The sequence below is a fragment of the Drosophila grimshawi genome, unplaced genomic scaffold (assembly GCF_018153295.1).
Source record: "Drosophila grimshawi isolate 15287-2541.00 unplaced genomic scaffold, ASM1815329v1 contig_1367, whole genome shotgun sequence".
Lineage (NCBI taxonomy): Eukaryota > Metazoa > Arthropoda > Insecta > Diptera > Drosophilidae > Drosophila > Drosophila grimshawi.
Window position 1 is genome coordinate 12,780,281 of NW_025062889.1, and position 16,513 is coordinate 12,796,793.

General features: G+C 40.2%; 1 long non-coding RNA gene across 1 annotated transcript in view; it reads left to right on the forward strand.

The window, feature by feature from the left end:
* LOC122322862 overlaps positions 1 to 16,513 on the forward strand; it is a 55,685-nt gene that overhangs the window by 21,265 nt on the left and 17,907 nt on the right. The window contains exon 2 of the long non-coding RNA XR_006246910.1: positions 15,575 to 15,609. This is a non-coding gene — a long non-coding RNA (uncharacterized LOC122322862). The remainder of the gene's footprint in view (positions 1 to 15,574; positions 15,610 to 16,513) is intronic.

Here is a 16,513-nt window from a genome sequence, read left to right on the forward strand (position 1 = left end):
TTGACAGTGACATGCACCAACAACAAAAACATCAATAACAATAACAACGACAGCAATGAAACAGCTATAAGCATCTGGTGCTTTAATTGGTTAAAGAGCGACAAACATTTTCCGCAAATTATGCGATTAATACCATGCAAATGGCAATGAGATACTTCCGCTGCCAATCATAAGCACCAGGAAACACACAATGGGGGCAGAGGAAGATCTCTAACATATACATCAAGTGCAGAATAGACAGCGACAGCGACAGCGACTGAACTAAACATGGCCAAGGGCTTCGGCTTGGGCTTGGGCTTTGGCTTTGAGTTTGTCATTGGCATCAATTATGCTGTTCTCCCTGCGCCTGGCAACGTCAGCGTTTTGTTGCTACTCAAAAGTGATGGCAAACGACGCTCTGTGGCAACGTGAAGACGTGCTGCAATAAATTAAAGCGCTGCGGCCGTTAAAGTGCGACCAAAGTTAACATAAAGCGGCAACGGGAACCCCAGCCCATAAAATATTATAAATAAAATGCTTAAAACACAAGCGACCATTCCAGCTATTTACTTATTGAAATTTATTCATGACTTTGCCATGCACTTGGATAAAAAACAGTACTACACATGAACATTTCACAGAGTGTTTCCATTGAAAAACACATAAGCGTAAAATCTGCGAGCAGCGATGCGAGCCAAGAACTGAAGCGAGTGGCAAATTGCTCAATAATTCTAAGCTAAGCAAAGCTACAAATAGTTTGTACGTTTATGATTTAGCTTAAGTATCTAATTGTTTACTTAACACATATTGACTTGTTCGTAATCATACTCAAAAGACTCCCATTTAATCGATTTCAATTTAACTTATTTCTTTCAAAGCAACTACACGCAACATCCAATTTACTGCCACTTAACTTTCAACAAATAGCTCTGTTTACGCATCTATCAATTCTGCGCACACTGACAAAATATTGAAAGCCGGGCTGACACCCTGCTGTATGCATATGTCACATAATAAAAAGGGTACACTTTATTCATACTATATATAAGCAACGCTATAAGTTGTCTTAATATTAAAACCAAAATAATTTAAGCATCCCTTATTAAAGCTACTTCGATTTATATCTTTAGAATTCAAGGATTAACACAGTGTGGTGTTTCTCTCTAATTTTTGTGTTGAGAACATAATTTGCTGCCCTCTTGGTGTTTCTCGTTGCCGCATTAGAAACACATACACTATGCTATTTAAGTTATTTTGCTGCGAAACTAAGTGCAAATTAATGAAGCAATCTCTGGCAATTTGCAATAAATTGCGCTCGCCTCGCGCTCTCGCTGGCAAGCCATAAAATTGCATTAGAGCCGTTTGGGCCATCATAACAATAATGCAGAAGATTGAAAATACCGAACAAAATGTAGCACAAATTGCAGCTGCAGCACCCCAACAGTGCGCAACAGAAACGGGGCCAAGCGAAAGTTCAAAATGTCGACAAACGAACAAGCAAAATTTCATTTCCAGTGCAACGTAAATTGAATGCACATATGAGTGCATAAGTGTGTGTGAGTGTGTGTGTGTGTGTGTGTGTGTGTGTGTCTCTGTGTGTGTAAGTAAGTGATGTGTATGTGTTTCTGAGTGTAATACAAATGTTGGTATTTGCGTTTGTTTGTATGTGTGTCAATGCCGTTGACGTCGAGTGAGCGTGAAACAAATGCAAGCTATAAAACTCAACAGTTACAAAGCAATGCCCGAGGGGCTAAAGGAATGAAGTGTGCAAAGAGTAGGCAACACGGAAAAGGGAGGTGGTATGGTCAGGGATGAACGGGGAGTGCTTGGCAATGGCAACGACTGTGAGTGCTTATTATACCCTGTAGCCATACAATGCTTTAATAAAGGGCATATAAGAGGGGTGGGCACTTGTAGCCCACAAAGTACACTGCGATATGCCTATTATATTGTAAATAAATGTAATCAAAAATAATCGATACGCATTTCATAATTTATTCTCTATAACCTGAACATTCTTCTTTCATTCTGTGAAGCGATTGTAGAGCAATTCGACTGCAGATTATCGGCTAACTGAACACTCCCGACGCCTTTATTTTTACTAATTCGTATTTGTGGCATAGGCAGTGAAATGGCTACCAATGGCAAATGGCGCAAACTTACTCAAACACACACTCCAACTTGTACATACTCAGTTTAGCTTTGCAAACAATTTGATGGTGGAGGACGGAAACAATTCTGAAATGGCGCCTGAAAGACATTAAATAAGAAATTAGTAGGTGTAACAACAGCAACGGAAAACTTAGCTAAGTAAATTTAATGTGTTTGATCAACAAAAGTCTGAAGCTTTAAATTTTTATGTATATTGAAAAAATATATATGTAATTATCGTAAATATAATGAAAACAAAGTTTGCTCAAGTTTATATGTTAATTTTTAATTTTAATTAAGCCTTAGCGTATATATAAATGTTTACACAATATATTATTCATTGCATGCAAGCATAACCTATAATAATACTTTCAGCAGCTATACTTATAACATTAATATTCATTTTCCAACACTTTATATATGTTGTTTTTGATATAAGTTTCACACAGTCGCCGTTAGCATTCCCAAATTATCCATGTTGTTGTCGTATTTACTTCGTCGCTTATCTTGACGTGTCATGTCAGGCAGAAAGCTCAACGACAACAATGCGAACAACAATAACAGTGGGGAAGCATTGAAAGCGTTCTGACGCTTCTCTAGTTACTGTCTACGAGTGTGGAGTAACTTTGCCATTTGGTCGTCCTGGTAACCCTGGGACCTGAGCAGCAATCGTATAATCACTTGTCAGCTCGCTAAGCTCTGACCATGCGCCATCTGCCTTCAGTATCGTCTATTTACCCCTTCCCCTTTTCCTTCCTCCCCTTCCTCACCCGATCCGTTCCCAACAACTATTGCGAGATTGCTTATTTGTAAACACTCGTCAACTAATGCTTAGTGGCACATAAACGCATACACATACACATACACTTGCAGAACTGGAGGGAAATTCGTAATTTTGCTCAAGTGTTCGTGGTTTTTCGACAGCTGACAGTTTTTGGTAAATATTTTGAATCACAAGTTGCGAAATTCATTGAGCTGATAAATTTTCTGTTCTGTCTGCAGTTTGCTGCCTGTCGCTCAGAATGTGAAATTTATATGAAAAGTTGTTTGCCTGCTGGATTCTGCCAAATGATTCAGGATGAAAGTAGCAATATAAATTAACTTCAAATGTTGCTAGCGATAAAATGGCAACCGATAAGCGGTGTTTGACGCTGCGTGGCAACTTGAGTGGCGCTTATCGGGCCAACAGCTGCGCCAGCTTAAATACGTTACACAAATGCTATTTTTGATATTGCAGCTGTTGATAGTGTAGGGGCCGTGTCCGTGTCTAGGTAAATAGTAAATACCTACATACATAAGTTGGCCCAAAGCGCACTGCTGACTCCATGCAGCTCTATGCGGTTTTTGCATGACTTTGGCCCATCTGTAAATAGCAATGTGTACACATTAACATGCAAGTGCCGGTAAAATTATATTTAAGTCAATCCGCACAGGCTTGGCTTAAATATAAATTTGATGGCCCTCAGCGATTCGCTGTGGAAACCTTTCTGCGTTCATGACAAAAAACATTTTTAATTGAGATTATAATGGGGTGAGATTGGTGACATGCAAACTTGCTGCAAAGCTGCCTAGCTTCAGATAACGGTCTACCCGCAGTTGCTAATCGGTCTGTGCTTGGGAAAAAAACTTCGTCAAAACAAAGGTTGGCCTCTCAAAATTTCTAAGAAATTAAATTGAGTATGCTAGAAATCGAAGAATTGCCTTTCAAAGTATCGATTTTAAATTAAATGCTTGGTTATTGGATAATCACAAAGGAAAAGTTTTGACTAATTCTGGGAATAACGAAAAATATGCAGACGACTCAGTAAAATATGGAATGAACTGGGAGTGGTTCCAATTCAAGATCTAGTGTCATTAACACTACGCTATGAAGTGACCACAATTGTGGAGGTATGTCGACACAAACATCAAAGCATTTCTTGCTGTTATACGAGCGGATTCGAGAAATCATAATGGTTATAGGACACAAATTGAAAAGGGTTTCTAATAATTATATATTGAATAATAGTTAATGAGATTTTCAAACACAACGCTACGAATTCGCACAACTGTACTGAATAACTGCTAATTGTAATTGTTTATTGTTCGTTTCTTATTATAATTATTGTTATTTATCGATTGCTGATGAAAAATATGTTAATGATGTCTTGGCCTTTATATAAACACAAGCATATTTTGGGTACTCATCAAATTTGTTAGTTTGCAGGCTTGCATTTACTAATACAAGAGTGCAATTTGATTAACTAGAGTGGATAAATGGCTAAACTGTGCTCAGACATAAATTTTAAAGCTGATTGTCCGAATTTGTTGTCCATTAATTGGGGATATTGCATTCATGATTAGTTACTTTGACTGCTTTTGTTGGTCAGCTGGTCGACTAACTAACGTTGGCATTACAATTTGATGTCCTGTCAGTGTGAGTAATAAGCGCAAATATTTGCACATAATCATAATCATTATGATCCTTTTTCCTACTGTTACTGTTTGGCTACACTGGAGCGGAATATATTTTGTGCTTCCGTTGAAATGCGGCGCATGAAAAGGTTTAAATATTTATGAAATTATGCCAAAGTTTCAACAAGTCATAAATCTCTGTTGATGTTTGACTTTTTATGCAAAATTTATTTCATTTGCATAAAAATGGCTGACAAAATATTATGACAGGCACGGCCAGAGCTAGCAACCAACGCAGCAATTGTTGAGGTAGGCTGAGGTAGGTGCGGTGTGGAGGATCAGACCCCACAATAACCAATGAGATGCGGAAAGCAAAAACAAAAGAAAAAAAATGAAATAAATAAATAAAAAACAAAAGGCCGAAATAAAAAGATACACGAAATTCAAACAATAAACGTTAATAGGATGCGGCAACTGCTCACAACTGCTGAAACACCTGGAACCTAGAAGTTTGTCTGCCCAGCGATGTTGTTGTTGTTTTTTCGCTGTCATAAACAGGGTATGGAATTTACCCAAAAACTTTACCACGTAATCAATCACGCTTCATTTATTGACACGCACAAAGGATGATGGGCCTAGCCGAGGGACAACACACACACACACACACACACACACACACATTTCCAGAACAGGTTTCCATTTGCTTGTTTGGCTCTCTGTCTCCCTTGGTCAGATGGTGGCAAAAGTTTTGCATGCGCATAAATCCGACACAGACACGACTGTTAGCCCTGACAGCTCATTTGTGGTGCTGCTACCTCGTCCACACTCTTACTTGCTGAATGGCGGCCAACTCACCTGCTGAGCTGGCTCAGTGGCAACCGAAAAGTGCGAAGGATTTATGACAGAAAATTTATGAGCAGCTCGGCGACGGCCAACGCTCATACGCCATGTGGGCTGCCAAGGCGACCGCGAATGAGCTTGACAAATATTTACGAGCTCAAGGACACACCTTATCAGCTCACTCACACACATACACACACACACACACACACACACACACACACACACACACACACAAGCGCTAGATTAATAGAGGTGAGCTTCTAACTTTGCCAAATTTGATAATAAATAGACCATTAATCCCATTCGCTATGGATGGCTAATTTGTCCTTCGACCAGCTTAGTGGCTGCTTAAAACCCACCAAGCAACTACCCGTGCGATGATGTGTTCCTTATTTTCTTCACTTTTGCGGTCGCTTTTCATCGAGTGTCTGCTGCAGATGATTTGAGTCGTTCTTGAGCATCCAGATGATTGGCACCGCATAGGGGATCATAGTCATGCCACCACTTAAGTGTAATTAATTTCAGTATTTGCTGTTTGAAATGTTATAGCGTTGGTTTTGCTGTGGGCGTCTGTCGGGATCATATGAATGGTTTCATTTTTCTGAAAGTGAAATTACAAAGCCGCTGTTAGACTTGGCAACTGCCCGCCCGCCTGTCACAAATCCACTACGCCAAACGGCCGATGGGCGACGGGCGCCAAGCCAAGCTGTCAGCAACAGTGCAACATTTGTAATATTGCAACATTGCTACACAAAGGACATGCAATTAATTGCATACGCACATGCTCTCACATAGTTGCCATAGTAATCAAAATGTGGTGTTAGTGGGCGCATAACTTTTGTTAGCTGCCACCACTCGCTACAGCAAGGCGGCACAACCACAGACGCCATTTTAGTTCGTGGTGTGCGATCCTACTGGTGTGTTCGCTGCGTTACTGTCAATTCCACCACAAATTGTTGTTTAAACCGATTATGGTACGGAATGGCAGTAAGGATTGTATCAGCAAGGATATGGTTCAGGTGTCACATCCATACATAGAGAGAGGCACGCACTAGTAACTGTCATGCGTGACAGTTGATGTTTCGATGCAGACCCTTTGCCGCCGCTGGGAGTGGGATTCGATTAATTTTTGATGAATCAATGTCAACTACTGCTGCAAATCTGTGAACTGTCAGCGTGCTGGGCTGTTGTTGGCCAAACAAAAGCAACTGTCGCCGGCAGCTGAAATTGACGCGGCACGGTGGCAGTAGAGTTGAGAGTTTCAAGATGGGTGGGGTCGAAACCCTTTATTTTTGCACACACACGTAATTTCACACACGCACACACCAGCACATATCAATGACATTTGTTAATACAAGGGGCAAAAAGGTGCGCCTTGAAATATGACATAACACTACAGTGGCAGCAGACGAGAGAGAGAGAGAAAGAGAGAGAGAGAGAGAACTTGGGCAATACGTGACTGATGGCATCCCTTGGCTTTCCGGTAACTTCAACATTCTGGAGAGATATTGGCATATCGCAGCGCATTTTCTTTTACGCATCAAATGAAAATGTTATGCCCGAAAAAAGCCGAACAAGTGGCGAAAAATATGTTCAATATTTTTCAATCAAATTTCCTTAAATGTCACGTATACGCAACGTCGCTTGCTGTACTTATTAATAATGCCTGTGAGCCACCTTCGATCCCAGGAACGCCAGCAAACGGCACACTATATAAACACCAAAAGATGAAGTCGCTGGCGTATGAGGAACATAACGTTCACACAAGCAATATGAGCAAGTGTCAAGAAAATTACACTCAAAGAAAAATACCAATACATTCTGTTCCTCAAATTAAAATAGTGATAACATCAGAAGAATAATCAGTGGAGGCTGTAAGCTTTTTGGACTATTCTATATACCACTACATTAATCAAATTAATAATTTAATTAAATTAAACAATCGTTGACAAGTCAGAATATATCCGACTACTTTTATTTTTGGTAATTTTATGCTTCTTTCTACCTTTTCAACCGTTATGTTTATACCTTACTATTAATATACATACCTATTCTCAGTTATTTTAAGTTATCCTTTAGTTCATTTACAGATTTTGCTATATCTTAGAAAATCTGTTGAAATTCCTCAAATCAAACCTTAACTATGTCAAGATTTCTTCATTTTCCCTGAGTGTACTAAGTATGAACAAACACGCATAGCGCCTAAATACGTATGGGTGTGTGAGTGCGTGTGAGAGCGTGTGTGTGTTTCAACAGGACCTTTGCATGCTGTCTGCACATTAAACTTCATTCGACTCTCGTTGCCAGTGTCTGTACCACATTTATGCCCATTAACGGAATTTTGAGTCCCGGAATTCTTGGCATCTTTTGGGCGTTGCGTCTGAAGTTAAATTTTTGATGAACTCAACATTGCCGATGACATCGAACCGTGTGAATTTCATAACAGGAGCTGAAGCAAAGACTGTAGTTGATTTTTTCTTTTTTCTTTGGGCTCTAGGAAAATGTAAATTAATAAGAAGTCTTCGTAGATATTTTCGACTTGTTAAGCAGCAGTAGCTAAACAGCTTCGAGCAATTTCATTAATAAATTTTTTACCCAATGCTTACATCATTTATAATTGAAAAAAATCTATATGTGTATTGGATTCTGGTTGGGTTATATTGCCAGCATATTTTAAGCGGCTTATTTGGGTAACAAATTGTACGAATTTCCACATATAGAAATTGCGCAAATATCTGGCAAATTAGTCTATATTTTATGTGGCGTTTTATTATGCATGCGCCCCAAAGTATGCACCATATTTCAATTGCTGCTTTACGGGCATTAAAGCGGGCCACAAATAAATTCTGTAAAAGACAGTGAGTGTGTGTGTGTGTGTGAAAGGTGTTGTGCGCGTGTGTGTATGGATGCGTAGATAAATAAAGCTTTATCCAAGAAGTGCCACAAAAAAATGCCACTCGGGGGCCCGTCAGCACCTTTGTCATTTATTTATAGTTGTGGGCGCGTCATTCTCTCATCTACCTTCCTTACGCTATATTTATGTGTGTGTGTGTGAGTGTGTGTGTGTGTATTATATGTATGTGAATACTTGTAGCATTTGTTTGTTACGCTGAAAGAGCTCGTAAATAACAACTGCGAAGACACATGCCACTTTATGTCAATTATTTTGACAGCTAACAAGCGCAAATATGCAGCCAGGTCGAAGTTATAATATCGTACTTAATGTGCCCATTAGGATTCAGACACGTGGCATGTAACAACTGAGCTGGCAACCCCAGCGACAACATTAGGCCGACTTGACATGTATTGAGCCAATTTACCCTTTTCCTTTATAATATTTTGTTTAATAAGATATTGAAAATGAAATTCAATTCAAGTATTTAGATATTTTAACAAACATGTTGGCAAGTGACAATTTGTAGACTACAGTTATTTTATATAATTAAATATGCAGTTAAAATTATAAATATATGAAAAATATATCCCAATTCCATTGTGTAAGACAGATTAATATGAAAACTAATGACTTTAAAATATATTTTCGTTTAAGTAGCGAACAGTTTGCTCAAGCTTAAAGAATTAAGCATGCTCATTAATATAGATTTAAAGGGAGCTCAATTGCGCCGAATTAATGCTGACCACAGACAAAAGCCGAGGTGGTTTTTAACCAAAGTAACTGCCAGATACATATCTCAATGATATGTACACACATACATACACATATATGCATGCGCGTATTCACATTTAACTACAAAAGGACCGAAATTGTAACGAAATTATGTCATGGCCTGTTCGCCCATTGCGGCGTGGTCGTCAACCCAGGGAACAAGTTGCTGCGCTGGTCATATCAAAAGGCGATTTAATGAAATTACAGTCAATATTAATCATTGTCAGAGCTAATTGAGTATGAAAACAAGCAGAAGACTGCAGCAAAGATGCTTTGGACACATTACCAAAGAGATGTGGCGACACTTCGTGTGCGGATCTTGGCAACTCCGGGCTGGCTGGCTGGCTGACTGGCTGGCTGGCTGGCTGGCTGGCTGGCTGGCTGACTGGCTTCTGCTGCTCCATGCTGTGCGTGCTCTGTGAATCAGTGTCATCGTTCATTAGACGCGGCTTTTAACAAAAACGCCACTTGACAGCTTAAAAGGGTTTGCCTGCCTCTTACACCGCCGGGCCCCTCAATCATGTGTGTCACAGCGAATTAGGTGTTGGCGGTGTACTCACTGCTGATGAATTGATGCACAAGTGTCTGACTGACTAACATGAATTATGCAGTCCTTAACATAGGGCACAATCTCCCTCCATTCTATCCGCGATCTCTTAGGGATAGCGGCTCCTGTTGCTGTTTGACACGCGCATAATTTGTATTATTTTTGATGGCCAACGACTGTTGCTGCCGACTGCGGCGCCAGCGCTCATTTGTTATGTTCCAGCTGGCATTGAATTACAATTGTGAACATTGCTTCATTCCAACTAGAGAGGGGGGAGGGTAGGGGAGAAGAATAAGTCGCACATCGTTTGTCAATCGTAAATTGTGTGCTGACAAGGACAAATGGTATTTGAAGTCGATTTTATTTTCTGTCGCAGCCGATTGTGGCAAATGAAGTGGAACCTGAGTTTTTTACGACTTATAGATAGAGAAAGAGAGAAAGAGAAAGCGATGGTACCACTAAGACATTATTACCATAACTCGCCGCAGTTACTTTGTAAGTCAAGAACTCTACTATATTGTAGTCAAGTGTAGCACATTTTAATGCATAATGTAATCAAAGCTGATGGCAGTCGAATCAAAAACGCGTGTCGTATGCCACATGCAAAATAAATGCAAGTGCAACTGACAAAAGGATACGTCGTGTCTTTCAGAAGCCGGGAAGCCGGCAGCATGTTAATCAGCTCTCGGATACAAGGTGGCCAACATTAACTTATTGAATTTTAGCCAATTTAGCTAGGAAAGGCACTTAGCTGATCACCCGTGGCGAAGGGAAGACAGAGATGGAGAGAGAGAGAGTGGTGGGATTGGGGATGAAAGGGAGGGGGATGAAAGCTGGCTAAAATTACCCGTGAGCTATGGACATGCTGCCATGTTGCACGTTGCACGTTGCACAGATGGCACGTCAAGTGGTGCCGACGTTTGTTGCGCTCCAATTTAATGTGGCAGTTCAGGCGGCTGTGGCCCGTCTCAAAGCCAAACTAAATCAAGTCGTTGCCACTGGCCACTGCCACCTGTCAAGTGCATGTAGATAAATTTCCAAGCTAATGGTGCCGAGCGCTCGGCTAGCCGCAAAGAAACGTGGCCACTGTCCCACTGGCTTAACTTCTGGATGCGGCTATGATTGGGATTGGCTTTAGCTCTGGTTTTGGTTTTGGCTTTGGGTGTACAACAGATATATATACAGAGTGCACAAGTGCAGCCGGCAGCTGCTTAAACTGTTACAAAAATACAGTGAGCCTGACAGCGAACAACTCTCTAGCTAGCCAACTACACCCCCGCCCCCAACTATATTCCCCCTCCGCCGCTCACACTCCCTCGTTCAGTTAACTTAATTGAAAATCACAAAAATTGGTCATTCCGGCACAATGAGCAAAGCAACTTGGCAGCCGACAACGATAAATGTTACCAAAGTGCAGGGCAGAAAGCACAATAATAAAAACAAAACATGTTCAGCGTGCTATGGGCGAAATTTCACCACTGGAAGATACCACTTAATAATAGCTCAGTATAAGTGCTTACTTTCATATACGAGTAAATAATAAATAAAACGCATTAGGTATTAAAAATGACCGACTATTAAAGGGGTTTTTAAAGTTGATATCTCCTCAGCAGTCTTCATATACTTCTGAACATCCATATATACTTACTTAATACTTAAGTAAATACATGGCAAATTTTAATTTGTTGCTGCAGTAATTGGTTTTATAAATGTTTAACACTTTAAAAGCTTAAAATACAGAATGGAGACTTATAAGAGCAAGCAGCTAAATAAAAACTTTATTTTCTACTGTATTACAATTAATTTAACTTTTAAGATTGTATTTGCCCTTTCTAAACTACTTGTATGTCTACAGGGTATATAAAACAAATTCAATTCACCAAATCCCCCCTTACCATTCACTTAAAGACCTCGACGATGAAAGCCTTTCACTTTGCCTCGCAATAAAGTAAATTGAAGTAAAATAAAGTTGGCTAAGCAAAACGTACACATCGCACACTTTTTACTTAGCCTCCGGCTCCGTTTATGTCTGTTTTCAGTTTGAATGTTTAGACAAAAAACTTTTTTGAAAAGAACTCAGAGATGCGGCTCAATTGCGGCCATTGCCATAGCTACGTTCCGGTGCGGGTTTAGTGTGAGACGGCGGCTTGAGCCGCGAGACTCGTGTGCTGTGCAAAAGAGAAAATATAAATAGTCAGTGAAAATACGGGAGAGAGTGAGAAAGAGTGAGCGAGTGCAACTAAGAATGAGAACCACACATTAATTCATTTAATGACTGTAAAGTAAAATAAATATGGCACGCAAAAAATGCTCTAAAATAAACACAAATTAAAGCAGCCGCAATTTCAACTAATACACACACACGTAACCGCAGAGTACATAGAAAATCGATGTTGAGCATACGCGGAGTGGTTCAGCGCTTTAGCTTTGGCTCTGGCCACATGCAGCCAAGTGTTCATAATGCCATTACAAACAATTTTCAAAGCGAACGAGACAAAAACGACCATAAAATGTGAACCTAACTCTACGCTGATTACATAAGTATAAATAGCAAACACACGCGTACACACACACACACACACACACACACACACTCACGCGGTGGGTGTAGCCATGTGGCCCCGCCTATTTTAATTTGCCTCACATTTCAATAGCTCGCCAGGTTTTGCAGCAAAAAAGGTATTCACAGGCATTTAGTTAAACGAGAGAAATTGTTTGCCAAAAATCCTTAAAGTCCAGTCACGTAAAATTTATAGCCCAGTTCAGTAACGCTTATTTTCGGAATCTGCAAGTATGTATTGGTAAATTTATGAAGCCAAAAAATTAAAACATAAACTTGTCAGTCACACGTAGAGCACATAAATTACGAACGGCAGCCTAACATTTCAACTAGAACCCGAGCAAAGTTTGTCATTTGTATGGAACGCCTAGTAGATCAAGCCCATAAAGTTCAAAGAACTTTAAACAGAGAGAGAGAGAGAGAGAGAGACTTAGCAGCCATTTGAGGACTAGTCCGTAATAATTTTTAGATGGCCAAAAATTCATGCAGGAAGTGCATTAATTTATGACCGTATTCTAAACCTAAGCCAGAGTTTGCTAGCGCTAACCTATAACATGAGGCGTAAGCGACATAAATAAAATAAGCACACCCATATAAAAGGCAGACAGTGGTTGGGTGTTGCGTGTGGCGGGGGTTGGCACAATTCAAATTAAATTGAGCATGCCTCTGATACGAATGGTCAAGGATCTGTTACGGGCTGCTCCTTTTTTAAATAACAGTATACTCAAAAACGCGCTCTTGCGTGAAAATTAGAAGCTGGACCCATGGAAATTCCCCCCTATACACGTACACAAACACACATACATATACACACACAAACACAGCGGACACTTTTTGGGGCTGTGTGGTCAGAAGTTTGGCAAGGACATGCTGCCGCACAATGTGTGTTATTTTGAATAAATTAAATTTATCTGCAGCTCGGCATAATAAGCATTTCTGTGGCATGGTGCGATGATGGGTTGCAGTGGGTTGTCCGGCAGTCGCACGCTCCAATAATTTCATGACAATGACACTTCAGCATTGGGTCCGCAGCTAATTAGGCGTTTTAAATGTCAACCAGATAAAAAAAATCTTTTGTAGCCAACATATGCTGAGGGACAGAAAGCTGTAAGACTACAGTTACAATATGGTCAAACAGCTCAATATGGCTCAAATAATAGTGAGGAGGGAGACACAAAGCTGGCCATTAATTATGCATACATACATGTGTTCTGTTAGCATATGTCCATATGCACAGTTAACTCACACAAACAGGACAGAGGGACAGTGGAAGGGGGGGATTGGCGTTGGCTGTGTAGCAAAACGAATCGCTCAAACCGTTGAACATTTAATGCGCTTAATTAAATAAACAAATGGCAGCGAGTTTTTGGCAAAAGTCGCATAAAACGTTCATGGAAAATAAACCAATAAGCATGTTATACAAACACAGATACGGGATTTACACATACAGATGTACATATGTATGCTTTGGGGCTACGTTGTGGATTTGCTGGCAGCTAATTAGCCACGTTGCAGAACAAAAGCTGTGCTACATCCGCCATTTTGCTGAATAATGTATAATGTAATGAAAATAAAAGTCAACGCGTGATATTAATGAATTTGAAAATTGTCAGTTGCTTTAAGTGCACTTTTGCCTAATCGAATATTTAATTAATTTAATACGTCGGCAAATGAACTTGAAGATTTCCATCAAACCGTTTACATAAAGAGGGCCAAGCAACATCAACAAACAACAGTCAAATACAAACACCGAGTGAAAAGGCAAAAGAAAAGGTCAAACTTCACAGTTGAACCCAGCGCCTGAGCCCAGAAATGACCTCAAATACAAGATTGAGAACAAGAACTAAATTTCTTAAGTGTTTTCATGTGCCAAGTCAGTGCACCATCCCCCCACAGACGCCCGTAAACCAGAGCCCCTCTCTCTCTCTCTTTCAGAGACTCAGCCCCAGCATTTCAATTGACAGTGCTCTGCCCGACGAGTGGCGTAACCCTTCGTCCTTTGCTTTGCTTTATTACACTTGAATCATTTTCAAGAGTCAACTCGGCCGCTGTACAACCAAAAAAAAAGGGGTTGCTAAAACAATTTGCAAAATTTATTTTCATTAATTTTAATTCGCTGAAAAGTTTGGCTTTCCCCCAGCGTCATTTGTACATCGATGGGGGCAACGGGTTGAGGCCTGCTCCAAATAATTACTTTTTCAGATTTGGCCAGCTCGTCCCTTTTTAATTATTTGCTAAAGGCTTGTCGCTAACTTCCATAGCGCGCTGCCAGGCGAGCATAATTAATTTATTTCCATTTTGCTTTTTTCTTCTTTTCATTTTTTGTTTTGTTTATTTTGCACTTTGTTGTTTTTGCAGTCTGGAATTGCCAATAATTAATTGAAACTCTAGCTAAAAAACGATGGCAAACACTCATATTTAATAAGAGGCGCGCACACTGCGCATTTCACAAGATTTTCTTTTGGTCCCCAGAAGCATGTTTAATAACTGTTAGAAGGATTAACGCTTCATTCGCAGTCTACAAATCCGATGACAATGCAAAACTCCATTCAAATTCCCAAATGATGATGAATGGAACGTTATGGGGGGGTGATAATGATGACGATGATGATGATGGTAATGGTGATGGCGTTGTCAGTGATGGGCGTGACGTTGATTTAGAAGCTCGGAGCTCACTGACTTTGGCAGCATTGATTGCACTTAAGCCCCAGCAAAGGCACAAAACAGATTCTGATTCAGATTCTGTTTCAGCTACAGATTCTAGTCTCTAATGTCAATAGCATGCGATCTGATGCTGATGTGGATGTGGATGCTGCTGCTGTTAACTTGGCTGACTCAGCAGGCGGTAATCAACGAGCTGCTGCTGCTCTCCCTATCTCTTTAGCTTTTAGTTCAATGTCAATGCTTAATGCGTGTTTGTGAGTGTATGTTTGTTCTACTTGTTTGTTTTGCATGTAAGGGCACATCACCCACCGGCAGACACAACAAACAGTCAGAAAATGCGCCGTGGAAAGCAAAGAACTTTTCCTATATACTGTTACCAGTTGTGTATGAGTTGAGTATTCTTATAACCTTTTTATTAATTGAATAATTAAGCTATTTATTATTTCGATTAGCTAAAAAAAAATGAAGTTAGCAAAAGGATATACATATATATATATCATTTTATTAAGTTGTAATCTAACTGACAACTTTTACAATAAATACAAAATACATTTTTTTAGATGTAGATTTTTTTGTCAATCTCAGCTTATGTTGCGATATCAAAACCATCTTTTCCCTAACAATGTTCACACTGGGGAAAGAGTATCTCGTTGTTTGTGGCCTCTTCATCAGTTATTTGTATTTGTGTTTTCCTTTGAACTGTTCCTAAGCTGTGCAAAGTTTACCCTAACTGTGCTAATTTCTTTTTTAAATTTTGTTTTACTTTCAGCAGTTTAAAGGAAGAAACTGTCGACTTTGCAAGGGGTGAGTAACGAAGTCTCTTATCTAAACCATTTGCTATGCTCAAGCTAATCCGAGTTTAAATTTAAGGCATGCCAGGGCAAAACTGACGCTGAATAGCATTAAATCATGATTGACAAAAACAGATATCGCTGTTAATTGTATCAGTCGACGGTTTTGCGACAAATTGCTTGGCACATTGCGCATACGCCAGGTGGCCGGCAACGCACGTGCGGCGCGGTCATTTGTAACAAAGAGAATTCACTGCGTGCGTGCGGTTGTTGGTGTATTGCTGGGTGTTTGTGTGGTTATGCGTCATTAGCTCTGGTATTTAGCAATTAATTGCATAGCCATCGGTTAATGAACTAGTTGAGAAAAAAAAAAAGAATCAACGAAATAAAATATAAAAGCAGGCAGTCAGCGGGTCATGACATGGCCCTGGCGCAGATAAAAAACACTACAACAAAAAAGGACAATTTGCAAGAGTGACGTCAAAACAATTACGTGCAGAAATACGCTTGATAATAAAATGAAGTGAACCTCTGCCCAGGTGCTGCTCAAATGCTGAAACGTGCTTAAGTGTTGACTTTTATAAATTGTGCAGTCGTTTTTCTTGCCTGGCCTCAAACCGTGCCTCAGCCTCAGTCTTCGCCTCTGCCTCTGCCTGAGCTTCAACTGACCTGCCAGTAAGCGTACATGGTTGCATGGGAATGTGTTGCCTGTTTGGCTGCCGCTCAACTTGGTCAGCAATTAATTACACACAACGACTGGCACACTCTGTCAGTCTGTTGTCTGTCGGGCAGTCGGTTGTTTAGACAGCAGTTCATCAGTCGTCTGACAGCTTTAAAAGCGCATTTAAGGCCCGAATTTAGTTGGGCCAATCAGCCTCTCATCTCTGCACAATCCAGCCATCCCGAGATATCTCAAT